The 24,335-nt window shown below is 42.2% G+C and overlaps 1 pseudogene across 1 annotated transcript; it reads right to left on the bottom strand.

The window, feature by feature from the left end:
• Positions 1–1,754: 1,754 nt before the first annotated feature.
• LOC106606277 (NLR family CARD domain-containing protein 3-like) lies at positions 1,755–23,608 on the bottom strand (annotated as a pseudogene). The gene is made up of 9 exons (XR_006770118.1): positions 22,468–23,608; positions 19,314–19,549; positions 17,350–19,148; positions 16,069–16,242; positions 14,743–14,916; positions 14,477–14,650; positions 14,114–14,287; positions 4,090–4,136; positions 1,755–2,712 (listed from the first exon to the last, which is right to left on the bottom strand). The product of XR_006770118.1 is annotated as an NLR family CARD domain-containing protein 3-like (transcript).
• Between the last annotated feature and the right edge of the window lie 727 nt (positions 23,609–24,335).

The following is a 24,335-nucleotide window of genomic DNA, read 5'->3' as shown; positions in this document are numbered from 1 at the left end:
AAATCTAAGTTAAAACCAAGGCAAACAGCAGTAAGTGAAGTTACTGCCAGCTGGCTTTATTCCACCATGTTTTACTGCAGTTACAGTGGTTTTCCTTGGTATTCTATCAGACTCTGAGTTCAGGCCATCCCACCATGACACCCACTCTCACACTCTCCATGAGACAAGCAGTGATCCAGTTATCCAGGTGCACAACTTTTACTGGGGACATGTCCCCTCCACATTCTGAAATTGCATTTTTGCCCCCCCCCCCCCAGTTTTATCATTGGAATGTGATACAAAACAATGCAACAGTGTGGTTTAAGACCATGCAGATTCCTCCAAGTGGTCTGGTAGGGTGTTTGGAGTGATTATCCAACAATTCTTTAAATAATAATTACAAAAATTATGCCCCCCCCCACTTCTAAAACTAAAGTTGCGCCCCTGCAGTTATCACCAGAATTTACATGACAATCCCACAGAAAATGTATGGTTACATTTACTTTTTTTTTTTAACTCACATTGAAATGCAATTACCCAGATAATGGTCAGAAAGATAGCTTTTAAATATTTTATTGGCTAGCTAACATAAAGAAAATGACAGCGGTGATAGTAATACAATGTCAAATATTTTATAAAAGTATAAACATTTTCCGTGATTAAAAAGTTCTTAGCTTATGGCTAAAAAAAGCTTGAGGGTTACTACAATACAACATTCAAAAAATGAAAACACAACTACAAAACACCATTAAATACAGTTGGAACTCTCAAACTGAAAAACAACAAGAAAGTTGAATCAACACATTTAGATTTCTAGATGCTGCACTTTGCTTTTGCATTTCCCATATAGCTAGGTGTCTGGTTAGACTGTAAACTCTCCTTCCAGACTCATATTAAACATCTCCAATCCAAAATTAAATCTAGAATCAGCTTCCTATTTCGCAAAACAAAGCCTCCTTCACTCACGCTGCAAAACATACCCTCGTAAAACTGACTATCCTACCGATCCTTGACTTCGGCAATGTCATTTACAAAATAGCCTCCAACACTCTACTCAGCAAACTGGATGTAGTCTATCACAGTGCCATCCGTTTTGTCACCAAAGCCCCATATACTACCCACCACTGTGACCTTTATGCTCTCGTTGGCTGGCCCTCACCACATATTCGTCGCCAAAACCACTGGCTCCAGGTCATCTATAAGTCTATGCTAGGTAAAGCCCCACCTTATCTCAGCTCACTGGTCACCATAGCAACACCCACCCGTAGCACGCCCTCCAGCAGGTATATTTCACTGGTCATCCCCAAAGCCAACACTTCCTTTGGCTGCCTTTCCTTCCAGTTCTCTGCTGCCAATGATTGGAAGGAAATGCAAAAATCACTGAAGCTGGAGTCTTATATCTCCCTCTCTAACTTTAAGCATCAGCTGTCAGAGCAGCTTACCAATCACTGTACCTGTACACAGCCAATCTGTAAATAGCACACCCAACAACCTCATCCCCATATTGTTACTTAACCTCTTGCTCCCCAGTATCTCTACTTGCACATCATCATCTGCACATCTATCACTCCAGTGTTAATGCTAAATTGTAATTATTTCACCTCTATGGCCTATTTATTGCCTTACCTCCCCACTCTTCTACATTTGCACACACTGTATATAGATTTTTCTATTGTGTTATTACATTTACATTTTTACATTTTAGTCATTTAGCAGACGCTCTTATCCAGAGCGACTTACAGTAGTGAATGCATACATTTCACTTCATACATTTTTTTTTGATTATTTTTTTTTTTGTGCTGGCCCCCTGTGGGAATCGAACCCACAACCCTGGCGTTGCAAACACCATGCTCTACCAACTGAGCTACAGGGAAGTTGTTATTGACTGTACGTTTGTTTATGTGTAACTCTGTGTTGTTGTTTCTGTCGCACTGCTTTGCTTTATCTTGGCCAGGTCGCAGTTCTAAATGAGAACTTGTTCTCAACTGGCCTAGCTGGTTAAATAAAGGTGAAATAAAACATTAAAATAAACTGGTGTTCCATCCCTGCGGCATCCACAATGGATAAGTCCACGCAGACAGGTGTGAATCAAACAGCTGTCTCACGTGCCGTAACATTTTACATATATTTGCCACTGCTTGACTAAATAAATCTTGGCTGACCAACAGCCTATCGACCAGTCGACTAAATGGGGTCAGCCCTACACCTGACACAGGGACACTGAGGTGTCATAGTAAAACCTAAACCCTGGATAGAGGGGCTCAGTGAATGTAGTGTGGAATGTGTACAGCTGGGTCAGTGTGTCAGAGGAGACTCTGTAGAAGGACAGAGTGCCGGCTGGCCAGTCCAGATACACTCCTACTCTGTGGGAGCTGGAAGAGGGGACGGCTATGGTATTCGAGTTATTATTGTGCCATGCAGTGTAACTGTTGTCACAGCAGAGCAGACTCCAGGACTTCTCATTTAATCCAATCACACAGTCATTACCTACTCCTTTCCTGCTGATTCCTTTATATGTCACTGCTATGTAAGCCCCTCTCCCACTCCACTCTACCTCCCAGTAACAGCGCCCAGTCAGACCCTCTCTACACAGCACCTGTTTCCAGATCTCAAATCTCTCTGGGTAATCAGGATACAGCTGCTTGTCTCTCCTACGTGTCGCCTTTCTGTTGTCCTCAGACAGAGAGAGCTGTTGGTTTGCTGTATTTGGGTCCAGTGTGAGATCACAGGCATCTGATGGGAGACACCAAGACACAATATATTGTAAATCTTCATATAAAGTTAATTTAAGACTTATTTATCAGTACTTTCAGAAAGTATTCACACCCCTTGACTTGCTCCACATTTTATTGTTACAGCCTGATTTCAAAATTGATTAAATAGAGATTTTTTTGTCAATGGCCTTGTTAGGTTTTAATTTTTCAGAGTAAATAACTCACGGACGCTAGAGAAGCTTAACCAAGTTTAATTCTTCCCAAAGGGCCGACACAGCTGTATTCAGACAAAGACATGTTCCCACCATTACAAGTATATATATGCTCCACTTTAGGCACTCCTCCCTCTCTCCAATCCTTACATCTTATGGTTCCACAGGAAGAGGGTAACAGGATACTAAACCCTTATTACTCCCTTCAGGGGATCTGACCTGACCTCCTGACCTCAACCCCTCCTTCCCCTAATCCAAAGATGTCCTCTCTCTTATCACCTATCACACTCCTGTGACTCCCTCCCGTCCACCCAGCACATTTCATAGCCACTCTCTCTTTCTACAGAGAACCATTTACTTCTCACTCCTTTATATACTATGCGTCTGATCTATCATGTCTTTAATATCTCAATGTTCAAAGTTTACCCCGAATCCAACAGCCTATACACAATAACACATAATGTCAAAGTTTTTCTTTTCTTTTTTTTACAAATTAATTAAATGAAAAGATGAAAATCCTAGAGGAAAACCTGGTTCAGTGTGCTTTCCACCAGACACTGGGAGATTAATTCAATAACCTAAAACACAAGGCCAAATCTACACTGGACTTGCTTACCAAGAAGACAGTGAATGTTCCTGAGTGACTGAGTTCCAGTTTTTACTGAAAACTACTTGAAAATCTATGTATGACCTGAAAATGGTTGTCTAGCAGAGAGCTCAAAGACTTTTGAAAAGAATAATGGGCAAATGTTGCACAATCCAGGTGTGAAAAGCTCACAGCTGTAATCGCTGACAAAGGTGCTTCTACAAAGTATTGACTCAGGGGTGTGAATACTTATGTAAATTAGATATTTCTGTATTTAATTTTCAAAAAATATGCAAACATTTCTAAAAGCATGTTTTCACTTTGTCATTGTTATTTTTTTATCACTGTTGAATTCTGGCTGTGGCACAACAAAATGTGGAATAAGTCAACGGGTATGAATACTTTCTGAAGGCACATACTCTATGGTCATATAAAGCACACGCATCAAAATATAACCACAAAAGAGTGAAGTCCTATTAGTGTGTAACCACACATGCATAACTCACTTATCAAGCTCTGAAACAATATATTTATTTGAATCATCTTGAAATAAGACTGAGTAATAACAAGCTAATTCTTCACAGCAGTCAACACTCACATTTTCTAGGCCAAGGTTTGATTGTTTCCACTCCACCAGGTTCCACACTGTAGGGGGAGCAGGAGAACAGACAGTAAATGTACACACTCGCACACAAACGAACACACAGGCAGACATTTTATTTGGATTCCCATTAAGGCGTCCCATTAAAGCATCTGCTTCCCAGCCGGAACAGTTCAGAAGAGTTCATGCATATATTATGACAACACTGTGACATTTATTTTTTGGGAGGGGGGGGGGACTTCGGTAAGGTTTTTCTTTTAGCTGTTCGGGCACACAAGCCGAAGTTCGGGAGCCAAAGTCTACTCCCCTTTGTCCATGATTGGTCAACTGTAGGAATTCTTCAATAAAGTCTTTGTTGACATTCGTTCATTGAGAAATACTGCACCAAACATCGTAGTTAGATGTAAAACTGCGCGACTAAGATCTCCTCTGCAAAAAACGTAAAAATGTATGGCAGATTTGAGTTATTTTAGATTAATTCTGACTACTTTGAGGCTACGGAGTCTCAAAATGGACAAACAGTACTATTGCCACTTTTTCTTGTTTTTCAAGCAAAGGTCTTTAAGGGAGTATGTGAGCACTCGTTCGGTTCGCCTAGCAAACTTTGGTTAGCTGCCAGCTGAACTGAAGCAAGATGAGGCCTTTAAAGGCGATGCACAGTCAATCCGATGTCTGCATTGGCCGTGCAGCATTTACAGTGATACGGCCTGTGCAGAAGTCAGGGCATTCATACTTCTTGCGTTTCGACGAGCAGCGCAGAGCTGTTGTGAAGGAAGTTTTCACGGAAGTGAGCTTGTTTATACAGGACCTCCCGCCCCCACCTACTGTCAACCAATCATGACAATTCAGAGCTATACGGAGCCCCCGCATTGTTACAAAATTTGGGAGGCGTATAGCGATGCGGTATGGAGCTCAATTTGGCCTCGGCGAGCCTCCGGAGGCTCCACAATTGCATCAGACCCTCCATATGAAGTCTCCAACCACATTTTCAGATCAAGGATAAATTGGCTCTTAGCTGACGCCAATGGCGATAACCTTACTGGGATCTGACACGTAACTAAAAAGACATTACAGACAAAAGACAACAATTTATACTGAACAAAAAATATAAACGCAACATGCAACAATTTCAAAGATTTTACTGTGTTACTGTTCACATAAGGAAATCAGTCGATTCAAATAAATTCATGGGAGCCAGGCCCAGCCAATCAGAATCCTTTTTTCCCCACAAAAGGGCTTTATTACAATCAGAAATACTCCTCAGCAGGATGTAGAGGATCTGGGCTGGCGTGGTTACACGTGGTCTGCTGTTGTGAGGCCAGTTGGACATATTGCCAAATTCTCTAAAACAACATTGTAGGCAGCTTATGGTAGAGAAATTAACATTCAATTATTTGGCAACAGCTCTGGTGAACATTCCTGCGGTCAAAATGCCAATTGCACGCTCCCTTAAAACTTTAGACATCTGTGGCATTGTGTTGTGTGACAAAACGGCACATTTTAGTGTATTTGGTCAAACAATTATTTTCCAAAAGTTTGCCAAGAGCTGGCAGCAAGTTGATAGGTCAGCTGTTAGAACCAGTAAAGGCCGCTTTACCATTCTTGGGTAGAATGACTTTGGCTACCCACCAGGCCTCAGGACAGATATGACTGACAGGAGTGGCTATATAGTCAGCTACCATCCTCTGTAGCTTTGCATACAAGTTGTCAATGCTAGGAGTTTAACAATATTGCTAGATTTTTTTTTAAATCCACCTCTCCCACACTAACTTTACAAAATTAAAACTTACAATGCTCTTTTTTTTTCATTATTAGTTTTTTTAATGCATGAATACGATGGCTCACTGTTTGTTGTTGACATTTCCTGCCTAAGTTTGCCCACTTTGCCAATGAAGTAATCATTAAAATAATTGGCAACATCAAATGGTTTTGTGACGAAAAAGCCATCTGATTCGATGAAAGATGGAGTTGAATTTGTCTTTCTGCCCATTATGTCATTCAAAGTACTCCAAAGTTTTTCCCATCAATCTTTATATCATTGATCTTGGCTTCATAATACAGTTTATTTTTCTTCTTGTTGAGTTTAGTCACATAATTTCTCAATTTGCACTATGTCAGCCACTCAGATGTGCAGCCAGACTTATTAGCCACTCCTTTTGCCTTATCTCTTTCAACCATACAGTTTTAAAATTCTGCATCAATCCATGGAGCCTTAACAGTTCTAACAGTCAGTTTCTCACAGATGCATGTTTATCAATAATCAGAAGAAGCAATGTCATCAAGTGCAGCGTCTGGATGCTCCTTATTAAGAACAAATTCTTATTTACAATGACGGCCTAGGAACTGCCTTGTTCAGGGACAGAATGACAGATTTTTACCTTGTCAGCTCAGGATTCGATCTAGCAACCTTTCGGTTACTGGCCCAACGCTCTAACCACTAGGCTACCTGCCGCTCATGAGGAAGCTTCTCACTGTGCCTGTAAACCAGTGCCTGTAATCTGGTTCAGGCTATTAATCAACCTACCATGGTGTTTACAAACACTACAGGAACTATATCATCCACATGTATTGATTACATTTTTACTAATACTGAAGATCTTTGTTCTTAAGCTGTATCAATTCCCATTGGATGCAGTGATCACAGTGGCTATATCCAGGAAAGCCAAGATTCCAAAAGCTGGGCCTAAAATAGTTTATAAGAGATCATACAAAAGAGTTACCTGTGACTCTTATGTGGATGATGATAAACATATTTGTGGGTCTGATGTGATTAACTGACTTGCCTGGTTAAATAAAAAAAATTGTGGACAGCTTGATGAAAACCAGTCCACATTCAGGTCCCCAAGAAAGTAGACCCCTCCATTTAGTTGGATTCTAGCTTGGAAGAATAGCTTATTTTTACTATTTTTATAGAAGACATCAAAACTATGAAATAACACATATGGAATCATGTATTAACCAAAAGTGTTAAACAAATCAAAATATATTTTATATTTGAGATTCTTCAAAGTAGCCACCCTTTGCCTTGATGACAGCTTTGCACCCTAAATATATTTTGTTTTGTTTAACACTTTTTTGATTACTACATTATTCCATATGTGTTATTTCAATGTAGAAAATAGTAAAAAAATAAAGAATAACCCTGGAATGAGTATAAGTGTCCAAACTTTTGACTGGTACTGTATATATTTGCCCCTGTCTGTAAATGTACTTTCTGCCAGTGTCGGTGTGTGCTAAGTTGAGGGTCTTAAATTTGAGTGATAGATTCAACGTGAAGAACTAAGGACTGTCATTCTAAATTTGGTTTGGATAATTTATCAACAGTTCTAACGATTCGGAAAGGCGAGAAGGAGAGACAGAGCACTGCTCTTAGACCACAAAGTGAGAGGGGTTGCACTGCTCATCCTGCAGGTGGTTTCTAAAACTAATTAAATATTTGTAAGAATCCAGTGAGTCTAGGGAGGGTTCCTCAGAGGAAACCTTATCTTTTTGTGTCCTCTGAGAGGGAGGTTTTCAGAAAACCCACTAGATTGTAACTTGGGCTAACCATTATTGGAACACTGATACTATGGGCTTTGTTATAAGATGCCATCAGAATCCTAATGTTGAAGCGCATTAATACATATGGCTTTCTGGACAATACGGTCCAATGAATTACTATCAAGGCTCGTAGTCTGAGTCTTGCTTTGACACCTGAGGATGAGGATGAAGGAGAGGGTGCTAGTGAGCTGTCTCTGATGATCTGAAGTCGATTGGCAAAGACTGAGTAGAAGTGAGAGGGATATCCAACAGGGAACAACTTTTCATGGAGCCCAGTGAAGATCTAGCGTCACATTGACATAGAAGAGATCGGATGGAAGGTCTTTGCCCCAATCTCATTCTCATCAAAGGTGGTGTGAAATGATTAAACATGTATTCTCTATCTTCCTGTTCAAGTCAATATGTATTCTAGGTGGCGTGGAACATGTGAATGATCATTGTTCCAGATGAGGGACTGTTGGAAACTGACTAATTGACTTGAGCAAGTTTTAGTATGTTTATAACTATATAATTGGCCTTGCAGTAGTGATAAACATGTTATGAGTTAGATGGAATGATCTCCCTAAGGGTGAGATAGGAGTCATATGATAGAGCTAATACTATAGATTGTGAACTATTGCCCTACAACACTGTCTTATCGCTTCACTGTTTTATATTATTGTATTCTCTCTACGTTTTGCATCATGATATTCACTTGAGTAGGAATGGGTTGCTTATTCTCAAATAGCTCTGTGTATGAGTCTGGGTAATTAACAATGGACTGAGGCAAGGTGCATTAATGTATACTCCCTACTGATAAGAAGAGATGGACGTGTGGAGGAGCACCAAAGGCTCTGGACTCTGGCTGGGACGATAACACCACCAGCCTAGCCACAGTGATTCATTGTACATCCTAGACTCAGGAGGGGGGAGGGTTTATCTGGGAAACAGAGGCGAAGTGAGGATGACATTGCGTCCGAACACATGTAAAACCGGCAGCCTGAGGGGAAAGGCTGGGTATAAGTATAGAGTCTTCATTTTTGTGGACCCCAACAGAACAGTATCCCAAAGGTATGGAGTCAGGCTAAGGGAGAGTTGGAATCGTCATGTTATCAAACTTTGGTTTTTGCCATATACATGCATTCAGAAAGTATTCAGACCCCTTGACTTTTTCCAAATATTATTACGTTACAGCCTTATTCTAAAATTGATTAAATTACTAAAAATCCTCAATCTACACACAATACTCCATAATGACAAAACGAAAACAGGTTTTAAAATTCTAGCAAATATATAAAAAATATAAAACAAAAATAATATTATTTACATAAGTATTCAGACCCTTTGCTTGAGACTTGAAATTAAGCTCAGGTGCATACTGTTTCCATTGATCATCCTTGAGATGTTTCTACAATTTGATTGGAGTCCACCTGTGGTAAATTCAATTGATTGGACATGGTTTGGAAAGGCACACACCTGTCTATATAAGGTCCCACAGTTGACAGTGCATGTCAGAACATAAACCAAGCCATGAGGTCGAAGGAATTGTCTGTATAGCTCCGAGACAGGATTGTCTCGAGGCACAGTTCAGGGGAAGGGTACCAAAAAATTGCTGCAGCATTGAAGGTCCCCAAGAACACAGTGGCCACCATCATTCTTAAATGGTCTCTGGTCTGATGTAACCAAGATTGAACTCTTTTGCCTGAACGCCAAGCGTCACGTCTGGAGGAAACCTGGCACCATCTCTACGGTGATGCATGGTGGTGCAGCATCATGCTGTGGGGATGTTTTTTTGGAGACTAGTCAGGATTGAGGGAAAGATGAACAGAGCAAAGTACAGAGAGATCCTTGATGAAGATCTGCTCCAGAGTGCTCAGGACCTCAGACTGGGGTGAAGGTTCACCTTCCAACAGGCCAACAAGCCTAAGCACACAGCCAAGACAATGCAAGAGTAGCTTCAGGACAAGTCTCTGAATTTCCTTGAGTGGCCCAGCCAGAGCCCGGACTTGAACCCGATCGAACATCTCTGGAGAGACCTGAATATAGCTCTGCAGCAACGCTCCCCATCCAACCTGACAGAGCATTGGCAGGATCTGCAAAGAAGAATGGGAGACACTCCCCAAATACAGGTGTGCCAAGTTTGTAGCATCATACCCAAGAAGACTCGAGGCTGTAATCGCTGCCAAAGGTGCTTCAACAAAGTACTGAGTAATGGGTATGAATACTTATGGAAATGTGATATTTCAGTTTAGAATTTTTTTATAAACTTGCAAAAAATTCTAAAAGTGTTTTTGCTTTGTCATTATGGGGTAGTGTGTAGATTGATCAGGGATTTTTTTATATTTTTAATACATTTTAGAATAAGGCTGTAACTTAACAAAATGTGGAAAAAGTCAAGGGGTCTGAATACTTTCTGAATGCACTGTATGATTATGCATAGCTTAATGCATTACTAACACTTGTCATATTTGGTGTTTTCTTTTGTTTTTCAAGTCTTTTTCTATCACTCTCTCAGGAACCCGAAAGAGGAAGAGAAAGTCAAAAGCTCCAGCTGAAATGTCATTATCAGTTGTACAACAGGAGGGGTAATGGCAGATAGGGGGGGGGAGTAAGAGTGTGTTTCGTGTGATTATAAAGCCATGGAAGATTAAGCCATGGAAGAAGATTACATAGTCAGAGGCCATAAGTCTCGAAAGTGTAAACATACAAATCAACTGAGAATATGAATCATGTTTTATTTTCTGTTCATTTATAAGTCATTTCAAAGTTTGTATAATATTGAACAGTGTGGAGTTACTATTCAAAAAGGAAGGACTGTTGGATTTTAGCTTAAAAATATACTTATTCAAGTTACCATACTAAAACTTACTGATTACTTTCCATGTATAAGGAATATATGTTGGGGTTAATGAAGGGTGGATAAGAATTTGGTGTATGGAAAGGTACTGTGTGAGACAAGGGGAAGTCCAGAAAGTTCATATTCTGTTCCTAAGGAGGGAGGCAACAGGCAACACTTTCAGTTCCTGATAAGGCAGGCCAGCTACGGAACTAGGGAGGAGTGAGGAATTCAGCTCGAGGTCAAGTCAACAGATGAAGTGAGAAGATACCTATGGGAGGGCTGCCAGAGGGGCCCACCCCAACGACCCTCCTACTACAGTCCTATCTCACATGCATACACTTTAACTCCCACAAAGGTTCTAGCATCAGGCAGGGCCATGACTACACCAGTGAAAGGAACCACTTAAGTTCCTGCCTCGCAACAGAGATGTATTGGCTGTCTAGTTGTGCAGGGAGTTGACTCCGTCTAGTAGGAGGGTATAAATATATGTGCTGGTGTAATCATGCTTTGTCTTTGCAGCTGTTTGACCCAGTGGGTGAATAAACTTGGTTTGATCTTTTTCTACACGTCTATTTGAGTTTTTACTTTGTTTGTTCATAAACAGTTTACATCACATACTCTAACAAGCATTTCACAAACATTATCTAGATACTGACTGTTAGCACTTGGTGGCCCATAGCAACACACCCCAAAAATAGGCATTAGATGAGGCAGATGAACCTGCAACCACAACACTTCAATAACATGTCAAGTTGTGATTACAGCTTTGCGAGGAATGACGACATCACCAAATCCTTAAATAATTGCTTGCCAACTTTGCCTGGGACTCTGAGAAACTTGTATTGTGCTTTGAGGAAAGTTGGGTTTCATAAACTTTGCAGGTATCTGTATTGCACTCACTCTAATGGTGGGAGGTTGTCGTTCGCTGCTGGGTAGGGCTGCTGGCGACAAAGACAGGTAGTGAGGGGGAATTTGGGGACTCTAGAAACCTCATGGAGTATCAAAGGAAGAGAGTGATGGCGAGAAGAACGATTAAGACAGCGAAAAGGGAGACACGACAGGAATTTTTCTCCACTATTGGTAGAGGGACCGAGATTGGTGCGGTTTATTAAAACGTAGACTGTGTATTTTACAGTGGGCTGGGTCCTATATAACTATAGTGGAGGGTTGTTGTAGACTGTGTATTTTACAGTGGGCTGGGTCCTATATAACTACAGGGGAGGGTTGTTGTAGACTGTGTATATTACAGTGGGCTGGGTCCTATATAACTACAGGGGAGGGTTGTTGTAGACTGTGTATATTACAGTGGGCTGGGTCCTATATAACTATAGGGGAGGGTTGTTGTAGACTGTGTATTTTACAGTTCTAACAACTTCTTGTAGCAGGCATTAGACTATAGAAAATTAACACAGGTCTCATCAACAATCTCTCAAGCCCACGGGCTAGTGATTAGCCAGTTAATCTTTATATTTCAAGTTTAGCCAACTTGGATCTATCTGCTAGCTAACCATGTTGAACAGTTGAATTGTTATGAACACACCCTTCTGTCCGTCTCCAGCTGTTTGAATAGCATGCTAGGTTGTCCACTTTGTTCAGATGTTGAAATCAAGTTGCCTAGCTGATTTATCAGAATGAGAACGAGTTGCCAATTCCTTATATAATTGTGTTTTATGCGTATTGCACATTTATAAAACACTGACCAGACAGCTAGTATAACAGTCTGGCTAAAATGCTGCTAGTGGTATGTGGTACCCCAACACGAGACAAACTGAGCATTCATTTTCCAGAATCAATGTTCAGATACTCCTGTTGTAGTAGTGTCTGCTCTGCTCTCAATCTGAGGAGTTGAGACATAAACAGGGTTTCATTAGGAAGGTTAACTTCTCCTCTATTACAGTATAATAATGTCTCTGTGTTGTGGTGTCCATATGACCCATTCTGTTGGACCAAACCTCAAATGCAAATAGAGAGTTGAAAACGCTTGTCAGAGAGGAAGATTTGATCTCTCAACTTTGTTGGCGTGAGAGGCTGGGGGAGGGGCTTAGTGTGTGTGTGTAATGTAAACCAGAGGAAGAGGCGAAGCGAGATTTTTCACTTTCACTAAAATCTGTCCAAAATAAGGCGAATGCGTTTCTATGAACTTATTTTAAGCTTGTCGTCTGCCTTCCCAACTTTGAGACAACGACTCCTATTAGGGCGGAGACATGAACATCTCGACATTATATACAGATCTCTGGTGTAAATGGGAAGGTGCACAGCAGAGAAGGAGCGAACGAGACCAAAAAGACAACATGAAAACAAGCGGACATAAACACTCATGAAAATGAAAAATACAAAATTCTTGATTCTGCAATTCAAGCATTTGAAATATTGCGCAACATTTTTTATTTGACATTTAATAGGCAACCTCACATTTTATCCATGTTATCCTATGAACTTGAAAGTAATGAAGTATTTAAATGTTTTTTCTCAGGTTGTGGTTTGTGTGTTCAGACCTCTGACGCCGGCCCATACTGGTTAATGCAAAGATGGTGATAGCGCTATGCTACTCTGATCTACCAGTACTTGTCCCTCCACACAGGTGGTCTACCCTGATTAATCCAGTACCTGTCCCTCCACTCAGGTGGTCTACTCTGATCTAACAGTACTTGTCCCTTCACTCAGGTGGTCTACTCTGATCTAACAGTACTTATCACCACTCAGGTGGTCTACTCTGATCTACCAGTACTTGTCCCTCCACTCAGGTGGTCTACTCTGATCTACCAGTACTTGTCCCTCCACTCAGGTGGTCTACTCTGATCAACAGTACTTGTCCCTTCACTCAGGTGGTCTACTCTGATCTACCAGTACTTGTCCCTCCACTCAGGTGGTCTACTCTGATCTACCAGTACTTGTCCCTCCACTCAGGTGGTCTACTCTGATCTACCAGTACTTGTCCCTCCACTCAGGTGGTCTACTCTGATCTACCAGTACTTGTCCCTCCACTCAGGTGGTCTACTCTGATCAATAGTACTTGTCCCTCCACTCAGGTGGTCTACTCTGATCAACAGTACTTGTCCCTCCACTCAGGTGGTCTACTCTGATCTACCAGTACTTGTCCCTCCACTCAGGTGGTCTACTCTGATCTACCAGTACTTGTCCCTCCACTCAGGTGGTCTACTCTGATCTAACAGTACTTGTCCCTTCACTCAGGTGGTCTACTCTGATCAACAGTACTTGTCCCTCCACTCAGGTGGTCGACTCTGATCTACCAGTACTTGTCCCTCCACTCAGGTGGTCTACTCTGATCAACAGTACTTGTCCCTCCACTCAGGTGGTCGACTCTGATCTACCAGTACTTGTCCCTCCACTCAGGTGGTCTACTCTGATCTACCAGTACTTGTCCCTCCACTCAGGTGGTCTACTCTGATCAACAGTACTTGTCCCTCCACTCAGGTGGTCGACTCTGATCTACCAGTACTTGTCCCTCCACTCAGGTGGTCTACTCTGATCTACCAGTACTTGTCCCTCCACTCAGGTGGTCTACTCTGATCAACAGTACTTGCCCCTTCACTCAGGTGGTCTACTCTGATCTACCAGTACTTGTCCCTCCACTCAGGTGGTCTCAAGGTTTATTACAGTATGTTAATCATCAACACATATTGACATAAACCCTCTACATACTTGAGTTTCTCCAGTCTCCAGTGTGGATCCTCCAGTCCAGCAGAGAGCAGTCTGACTCCTGAGTCTCCTGGGCGATTGTTACTCAGGTCCAGCTCTCTCAGGTGTGTGGGGTTTGACCTCAGAGCTGAGACCAGAGAAGCACAGCCTTCCTCTTCAACTCCACAGAGCGACAACCTGCAGATTTGAACATGATATAAAACTGCTATTTTTTGGCGGTGAAAAGAAAGTGGCAGCTTTATTGTCAGTCAAAGGGAGTGGATTGTCAGATTTCATTGAATTGTGTATTTTAGTCCTTTATAAACACATAAACACAAGGATCTGGTGAACAGTTATCACTTGTTGACCAACTACAGCAATATTGACCTCAGAGTCTCCAGTTTACAGTGGGGATTCCCCAGTCCAGCAGAGAGTCGCTTCACTCCTGAATCCATCAGGTCATTGTTACTCAGATTTAGCTCTCTCAGGTGTGAGGAGTTTGAGCTGAGAACTGAGGTCAAAACTTCACAGGACGTGTCTGTGAGTTTACAGCCAGCGAGTCTATGAACACAGAGTAAACATTTTAATATAAAACATTACATTTGGATCTGATTAAAGGTTATCACCTGTTGACCAACTACAGGAATACAGACCTCAGAGTCTCCAGTTTACAGTTTGGGTTCCCCAGTCCAGCAGAGAGATGCTTCACTCCTGAATCCTTCAGGTCATTGTTACTCAGATCCAGCTCTCTCAGGTGTGAGGTGTTTGAACTGAGAGCTGAGGCCAACACTTCACAGGATGTGTCCGTGAGTTCACAGTCAGTGAGTCTGCCAACACAGAGGAAATACCATGACAGACAGGTTGTATTACAATGGTACGTTTAGCTTTCCCTGCTAACCCTGTTATCGTGCAAGACTAATGTGAACACTGTGCATACAACTTTATTTGATCAGTTTGTATTGTAATTTGTTCAAGAGTTTTCAGCTCATAGACAATCTATTCAGCCAATTCAGCCAATTATCTTTGTGGGAACAAAGATAATCTCGGAACCACAGAACTAAATCTTACGTAGATGCTTGATTAAGTTCTGGGGGAGACGTGTTAAAAATATTCTAGAATGAGGAGTGGAAGCAGGGCGGTAGCTCCACCCACCTCTGCAAGTTACGGTCAAGTCTATGGCCCAAATGAAAATCAAAAGATGCGAACTTCTGCGAATTTGTGATTTGCCAAAATGATCATTGATGAAAAATCTGTGTACCATAAAAAAGTTTCTCGTTAGTCGTCACATCCCAGTCTGTTGACAGACAGTACGATACCAGTTATGTTACGTGCGTCATTCCACGATAGATTACAAAAAAGGTAATTTGATCTGTGTGATAGTATTTACAGGGCTTTTCTGCAGCACTCCAAAACTGGGCCCAGTCTCCAACGTCCCTCCTCTAATTTGGATTTAAAGCTGATAACAGGAGCAGTAATACTATTGTAAAGCTGGGGTAAATAATGATCCACTTTAACGTCAGATATAGACATCCAGGTTTAATTAGAGCAACACAACGTCAGGTATAGACTCCAGGTTTAATTAGATCAACACAACTTCAGGTATAGACTCCAGGTTTAATTAGAGCAACACAATGTGAGGTATAGACTCCAGGTTTAATTAAATCAACACAATGTCAGGTATAGACTCCAGGTTTAATTAGAGCAACAAAACTTCAGGTATAGACTCCAGGTTTAATTAGAGCAACACGATGTCAGGTATAGACTCCAGGTTTAATTAGAGCAACAACTTCAGGTATAGACTCCAGGTTTAATTTGAGCAACACAACTTCAGGTATAGACTCCAAACCATCCAAGATGAACATAGCTTTACAGGCTGTGAGTTTAAATAAAAGTCACTAAATTAAGGCCCATTATTATATTAGAAACACATGGATTTACTGAACAGTTATCACTTACTGATCAAGTGAAAGAACACTGACCTCAGAGTCTCCAGTTTACAGTGGGGATTCCCCAGTCCAGCAGAGAGCAGCTTCACTCCTGAATCCTTCAGGTCATTGTTACTCAGATCCAGCTCTCTCATGTGTGAGGAGTTTGAACTGAGAGCTGGGACCAACATTTCACAGGATGTGTCCGTGAGTTCACAGTCAGTGAGTCTGTCAACACAGAGTAAATACCATGACAGACAGGTTATTATAATGGTACGGTTAGCTTTCCTTCCTTACACAGTTACCAGTGCATGACTAATGTTTACACCATTCATACATGGTGTTACATCCTGATCTGTTTCACCTGTCTCCGTGCTTGTCGCTCATTTTCCCCATTATCCCCTGTGTATTTATACCTGTGTTCTCTGTCTGTTGACAGTTCTTTTTGTTCGTCAGACCTACCAGTGCTTTTCCCTTGCTCCTGTCCTTCCTATAGTTCCGGTTTTTCCCAGTTTCCTGGTTTTGACCATTCCTGCCTGACCTGACCCTGAGCCTGCCTGCCATCCTGTACCTTTGCCCCACTACTCCGGATTACCGACCTCTGCCTGACTTGACCCTGACCGCCGTCCTGTACCTTTACACCCTCGCTGGATTATTGACCCCTGCTTGCCTTGACCTGTCATTTGCCTTGCCCTGTTATAGGAATAAACTTTTGTTTCTTCAACCTTGTCTGCCTTTGGGTCATATCTTAAAACGTGATACACGGCTTGATGCGGCAATTTTATTTCATTTTAATTGTTTTCTTTTTTTTTATTGTATTTCTTTTTTCACCCCTTTTTCTTCACAATTTTGTGGTATTCAATTGGTAGTTACAGTCTTGTCCCATCGCTGCAACTCCCATATGGACTCGGGAGAGACGAAGGTCGAGAGCCGTGCGTCCTCCGAAACACGACCCTGTTAAGCCGCATTGCTTCTTACACACTGCTCGCTTAAACTGGAAGCCAGCCGCACCAATGTGGCGGAGGAAACACCGTACAACTGGCGTCCGTGTCAGCGTGCATTGCGCCCAGCCCACCACAAGAGTCGCTAGAGCGCGATGGGACAAGGACCCATCGGCCGGCCAAACACTCCCCTAACCCGGATGACGATGGGCCAATTGTCCGCCACCTCATGGGTCTCTACGGTCGTGGCCGGCTGCGACACAGCCTGGGATCAAACCAGGATCTGTAGTGATGCAGCGCCACTAGGGAGGCCCGCAACAACTTTTTTTTTAAATCAGTTTTAATTATAGTTTAAGAGTTTCTTTTGGTGTACGTTATTTACATGAATACTTACAGAGCTTTCCTGCAGCCTCTCACAGCTGGCAGCAGTCTCCTACGACCCTCCTCTGATGTCTTGTATTCCTTCAGGTCAAGCACATCCAGAACCTCCTCTGATATCTGCAGCATGTAGGCCAGCGCTGAACACTGAGTATGGGAGAGGTTTTTGGATCTGTCCTCTGATCTCAAGTACCCTTGGATTTCCTCCTGTACTGAATGGTCTTTCATCTCTATCAGACAGTGGAAGAGATTGATGCACCTCTCAGGGGAGATGTTCTTCCTCTGCATCACCTTAAGGGATCGGATTGTTTTCTGGATGCTCTCTGGACTGCATTCTGTCTGTGTCACCAGACGTCGTAAGAGTTTCTGATTGGACTCCAGTGACATGCCATGAAGGAAGCGGACAAAAAGGTCCAGGTGTCCATTCTTACTCTCCAAGGCGTCATCCACGGCACTCTTCAGCAGCTCATGCAAGGTTAGCTCTTCAGACACAGCTCCAGACTTTCTCTTGAGGAAGGGCTTCAGTGCATCCATGTTCTTGGTTGTGTAACAATGGTAAATGTAGACAGCTGAGAGAAACTCCTGAATGCTCAGATGAATAAAGCAGTACACCACTCTCTGAAATAACACAGACTCTTCTTTAACGATTTGTGTGCACACTCCTGAGTACACTGAGGCTTCTTTGACATCAATGCCATACTCTTTCAGGTCTTCTTCATAGAACATGAGATTACCCTTCTCCAGATTTTCAAACGCCAGCTTCCCCAGCTTCAAAAGAATGTCCTTATCTGACTCCATGAGCTCCTCTTGACCCATCTCATCTCGTCCATGATACTTCTGGTTCTTCAGGCTGGTCTGAATGAGCAGGAAGTGTATGGACATCTCAGTCAGAGTCGTGGGCATCTCTCTCCTCTTGTCTGTCCTCAACATGTGTTCAAGGACTGTTGCAGAAATCCAACAGAAGACTGGAATGTGGCACATGATGTGGAGGCTCCTTGATGTCTTTGTGTGAGATGATTCTGCTGGCCAGGTCCTCATCACTGAATCTCTTCCTGAAGTACTCCTCCTTCTGTGGGTCATTGAACCCTCGTACCTCTGTCACCTGGTCAACACACCCTGAAGGGATCTGATTGGCTGCTGCAGGTCGAGTAGTTATCCAAAGGACAGCAGAGGGAAGCAGATTTCCCTCGATGAGATTTGTTAGCAGAACATCAACAGACGATGCCTGTGTGACATCAGACACCCTTTCAATGTGCTGGAAATCCAATGAAAGTCTGCTTTCATCCAAACCATCCAAGATGAACATAGCTTTACAGGCAGTGAGTTTCTTTGCATTATCTATGTCTAGTTCTGTGTGGAAGTCATTTAAAAGTCTGAGAAGACTGTACAGCCGATCTTTAATCAAGTTCAGCTCCCGGAAAGGAAGCACAAATATGATATCCACATCTTGGTTTGCCTTCCCTTCAGCCCAGTCTAGGATGAACTTCTGCACAGAGACTGTTTTTCCGATGCCAGAGATACCCTTCGTCAGCACAGTTCTGATGCTTCTCTCTTGGCCAAGTAAGGGTTTAAATATGTCATTGCAGTGGACTGCTGTGTCATGTGAGGTTTGTGTCCTGGGTGCGGTCTCTAGCTGCCACACCTCATGTTCATTGTTAACCCCTTCACTCTCTCCTTCTGTGATGTAGAGCTCTGTGTAAATCCTGTTGAGGGGAGTTTGATTCCCTGCTTTTTCCATGCCTTCTATCACACATTCATACCTCCTTTTCAGACTGTCTTTGTGGTTTATTATAGCTCTCTGCAGGCTGTCATCCACTAAGAGGGAAGAGTAAAAAGGATGTGCATCAGACACATTCATTGGCGGGATGAAATGTGGGCCTTCCACAACTACAGTAATTTATAATCTCTCATATTATTGCAGTTAACTACTGTAAATCATAATGAGGTATTGACTTAGCACACGTGTACAAGTGGTATTACTGTTTTCAGAGCCTCTTGCATCATTGGGTTCCCTCAGGTGCTGTAGTACAGGAAGTGTTCTGGATCTCTTTCTACACTGAGGACAGTCATAGTCTCCTGAAGGAGCAGGTTGCTCCCAGTATCTGGTGATACACTGTCTGCAGAACTTGTGTCCACAGGTGATAGAGACGGGATTCCTCAGCACCTGCTGACACACTGCACACCTGGACTGATCCTCTTGCAGAGTAGACCATCCACTGCAGAGATAAAGGAGAGGGAGAGATACTGATCCTCTAACAGAGTAGACCATCCACTACAGAGATAAATGAGAGAGAGATTGTAGATGGTACTACTGATCCTCTAACAGAGTAGACTATCGACTACAGTGATAAAGGAGAGAGAAAGACTTCTAGATGTTACTACTGATCCTTTGGCAGAACAGACAGACAGAGAGAGAGAGAGAAAGAGAGAAAGAGAGAGAGAAAGAAACGTAATAGTGATCCTCTGGAAGAACTGCAAAAAGTTTGATGTTTGGAGTCATACAGTATGAATCAGGACCTTAGCGATGTTTGGAGTCATACAGTATGAATCAGGACCTTAGCGATGTTTGGAGTCATACAGTATGAATCAGGACCTTAGCGATGTTTGTATTCATACAGTATGAATCAGGACCTTAGCGATGTTTAGAGTCATACAGTATGAATCAGGACCTTAGCGATGTTTGTATTCATACAGTATGAATCAGGACCTTAGCGATGTTTGGAGTCATACAGTATGAATCAGGACCTTAGTGATGTTTGGAGTCATACAGTATGAATCAGGACCTTAGTGATGTTTGGAGTCATACAGTATGAATCAGGACCTTGACATTTACAGTAGATGGACCTCCAGTAACACCATTAATGTTTTAATGATCAGAATGGAACAAAGAACTAGATTGATTTGTAGATGGGTTTGTTAATCCATGGAAATATCTTAATGATAAATCACAATCTTGACTTTTCAGTTCTTACCCTGGATCAGTTGTACAATCAATATCAGTTGTAAAATCAATATTTGTGAGAGGAATCCATGAAGTAGTAGTAGTAGTAGGAAGAAGTAGTAGTAGTAGCAGCAGTAGTAGGAATTGGTCGTAGTAGTAGTAGTATACAGTGCCTTCAGAAAGTACTCAGGCTGAATTTTTTCTTACCCATCTACACAGAACACCCCATTATGACAAAGTGATATAGATATATAGATATATATATATATATATATAATGAAATATATATATATATATATATATAATGAAATATAGAAATATCTCCTTTACATAAGTATTCACACCCCTGAGTCAATACTTTATTTATGCACCTTTGGCAGTGATTACATTGACATTTTAGTCATTTAGCAGATGCTCTTATCCAGAGCATTTAATTTCATATATATATATATTTTTTTTCATACTGGCCCCCCATGGGAATCGAACCCACAACCCTGGCGTTGCAAACACCATGCGTTGCAAACACCATGCTCTACCAACTGAGCTACAGGGAAGATTACAGATGTAAGTCTTTGTGTGCAACATTTGCCCATTATTCTTTAAAAAAGAATTTAGGTTATTGTCCTGATGAAAGGTGAATTCATCTCCCAGTGTCTGGTGGAAAGCAGACTGAAGCAGGTTCTCCTCTAGGATTAAATTTTTTGGGCCTGAAAAAACTCCCCAGTCCTTAACAATGTATAAGCATACCCATAACATGATGTAGCCACCAGTATGCTTGAAAACATGGAGTGGTACTCAATAATGTGTTGTATTGGATTTGCTCCAAACATAACGCTTTGTATTCAGGACAAAAAGTTAATTGCTTTGCCACATTGGTTTGCAGTATAACTTTAGTGCCTTGTTGCAAATAGGATGGATGTGTTGAAAAAGTTTCATTCTGTACAGCAGGGGTTCTTAAACCTTTTCAGCTCAAGACACAAATTACAAATGTACCGTCTTCCCATGATCCAACTCTTCCTCCAACGACCCAAATTAAGAAGAAATATTGTGTTAGTGTAGATGTATTCTAGTAGTAGCAGTAGTAGTAGCAGTAGAAGTAGCATTAGTAGTAGTAGTAGTAGCATTGGTAGTAGCATTAGTAGGAGCATTAGTAGTAGTAGCATTAGTAGTAACATTAGTAGTAGCAGTAGTAGCATTAGCAGTAGTAGTAGCATTAGTAGTCGTAGCAGAAGTAGTAGCAGCAGCAGTAGTAGCAGCAGTAGCAGCAGCAGTAGTAGCAGCAGCAGTAGTAGCAGCAGCAGTAGTAGCAGCAGCAGCAGTAGTAGCAGCAGCAGCATTAGTAGCAGTAGTAGTAGCATTAGTTGTAGCAGTAGTAGCAGTAGTAGTAGTAGCAGTAGTAGTAACAGCAGTAGTAGTAACAGCAGTAATAGCATTAGTAGTAATAGCATTAGTAGTAGTAATAGTAGCAGTAGTAGCAGCAGTAGTAGTAGTAGTACCAGTAGTGTTAGCAGCAGTAGTAGCAGCAGTAGTAGCAGCAGTAGTACCAGTAGTAGTAGCAGCAGTAGTACCAGTAGCAGCAGTAGCAGTAGTAGTAGCAGTAGTATTAGTAGCAGTAGTACCAGTAGTAATAGCAGTAGTACTAGTAGCAGTAGTAACAGTAGCATTAGTAGTCAAAGTAGTAGTAGCAGTAGTAGTAGCAGTGGCAGTAGTAGTAGTAGTAGTAGTAGTACCAGTAGCAGTAGTACCAGTAGCAGTAGTACCAGTAGCAGTAGTACCAGTAGTAGTGACAGCAGTAGTAGTAGCAGCAGAAGTAGTAGCAGCAGAAGTAGTATTAGTACCAGTAGTATTAGTAGCAGTAGTAGCAGTAGCAGCAGTAACAGTAGCATTAGCAGTAGTAGTAGCAGTAGCAGTAGTACCAGTAGTAGTAGTACCAGTAGTAGTAGTACCAGTAGTAGTGGCAGCAGTAGTAGCAGTAGTAGTGGCAGCAGTAGTAGCAGTAGTACCAGTAGTAGTACCAGTAGCAGCAGTAGCAGTAGTAGTAGTAGTACCAGTTGTAGTAGTAGCAGTAGTAGTAGTAGCAGCAGTAGCAGTAGTAGCAGCAGTAGCAGAAGCAGTAGTAGTAGTAGTAGTAGTAGTAATAGTAGCAGTAGCAGTAGCAGTATGTAAAACACTGCCACATTTTTCAATTCTTACCCTGGATCAATGGTACAAGCTCCTTTTCTGAATTTGATTGGCTGCTCCATAGATGAGTCACTCTTCATGGATACACAGCTGGGTTCAGGTGAGTCTGGTCTCTTCTGCTGGACCCTGGCAAACATAGTGATTTTAGTTTAAAAACTAAGAGGATTCCACCTAGTAGTAGTAGTAGTAGTAGCAGTAGCAATGATAGTAGCAGCAGTAGTAGTAGTAGTAGTGGTAGTAGTAGTGGTAGTAGTATTAGTTGAAGTAATATTGCTGGAAATTAATTGCCAGACAATGTGTTAGGTTTGGCTTCTTAAGCCAATTGTGGCTAACCAGAGGTGGGATAATGTCAATGTAGAGTTGATGAGATAGTAGCTTGCGCTGTCTGATACTTGTGAGATTTGTTAATGACAGTTTGTGGTGGAACACGTGAAAACGGCAAGTACTTTCAGAATTGTTTGGCGAGATACTGGTAGCTCATGATCGACCTGTTGGAGACCCCTGTGGTACAGGTAGTAATAGTAGTAATAGAAGTATCAGTAGTAGTAGTAATATCAGTCGTAGTAGCATCAGTAGTAGTAGCAGTATCAGTAGTAGTAGTAGCAGTAGTAGCAGTTGTACTAGTGGCAGTAGTAGTGGTGGTAGTAGTAGTAGTAGTAGTAGTAGTAGTAGTAGTAGTAGTAATAGTAGTGGTAGCAGTAGTGGTGGTAGTAGTAGTAGTAGCAGTAGTAGTAGTGGAGGTATTTGTTCATTTTTAATTTAACGAGGTGTTGGATTCGGGCTAAACTTTGAACATTGAGATATTAAAGACATGATAGATCAGACGCATAGTATATAAAGGAGTGAGAAGTTAATGGTTCTCTGTAGAAAGAGAGAGTGGCTATGAAATGTGCTGGGTGGACGGGAGGGAGTCACGGGAGTGTGATAGGTGATAAGAGAGAGGACATCTGTGGATTAGGGGAAGGAGGGGTTGAGGTCAGGAGGTCAGGTCAGATCCCCTGAAGGATTGGAGAGAGGGAGGAGTGCCTAAAGTGGAGTATATACACTGCTCAAAAAAATAAAGGGAACACTTAAACAACACAATGTAACTCCAAGTCAATCACACTTCTGTGAAATCAAACTGTCCACTTAGGAAGCAACACTGATTGACAATACATTTCACATGCTGTTGTGCTAATGGAATAGAGAACAGGTGGAAATTATAGGCAATTAGCAAGACACCCCCAATAAAGGAGTGATTCGGCAGGTGGTGACCACAGACCACTTCTCAGTTCCTATGCTTCCTGGCTGATGTTTTGGTCACTTTTGAATGCTGGCGGTGCTTTCACTCTAGTGGTAGCATGAGACGGAGTCTACAACCCACACAAGTGGCTCAGGTAGTGCAGCTCATCCAGGATGGCACATCAATGCGAGCTGTGGCAAGAAGGTTTGCTGTGTCTGTCAGCGTAGTGTCCAGAGCATGGAGGCACTACCAGGAGACAGGCCAGTACATCAGGAGACGTGGAGGAGGCCGTAGGAGGGCAACAACCCAGCAGCAGGACCGCTACCTCCGCCTTTGTGCAAGGAGGAGCAGGAGGAGCACTGCCAGAGCCCTGCAAAATGACATCCAGCAGGCCACAAATGTGCATGTGTCTGCTCAAACGGTCAGAAACAGACTCCATGAGGGTGGTATGAGGGCCCGACGTCCACAGGTGGGGGTTGTGCTTACAGCCCAACACCGTGCAGGACGTTTGGCATTTGCCAGAGAACACCAAGATTGGCAAATTCGCCACTGGTGCCCTGTGCTCTTCACAGATGAAGCAGGTTCACACTGAGCACATGTGACAGACGTGACAGAGTCTGGAGATGCCGTGGAGAACGTTCTGCTGTCTGCAACATTC

The sequence above is a fragment of the Salmo salar genome, chromosome ssa06 (assembly GCF_905237065.1).
Source record: "Salmo salar chromosome ssa06, Ssal_v3.1, whole genome shotgun sequence".
Lineage (NCBI taxonomy): Eukaryota > Metazoa > Chordata > Actinopteri > Salmoniformes > Salmonidae > Salmo > Salmo salar.
This window is presented reverse-complemented; position numbering and strand designations above follow the sequence as displayed.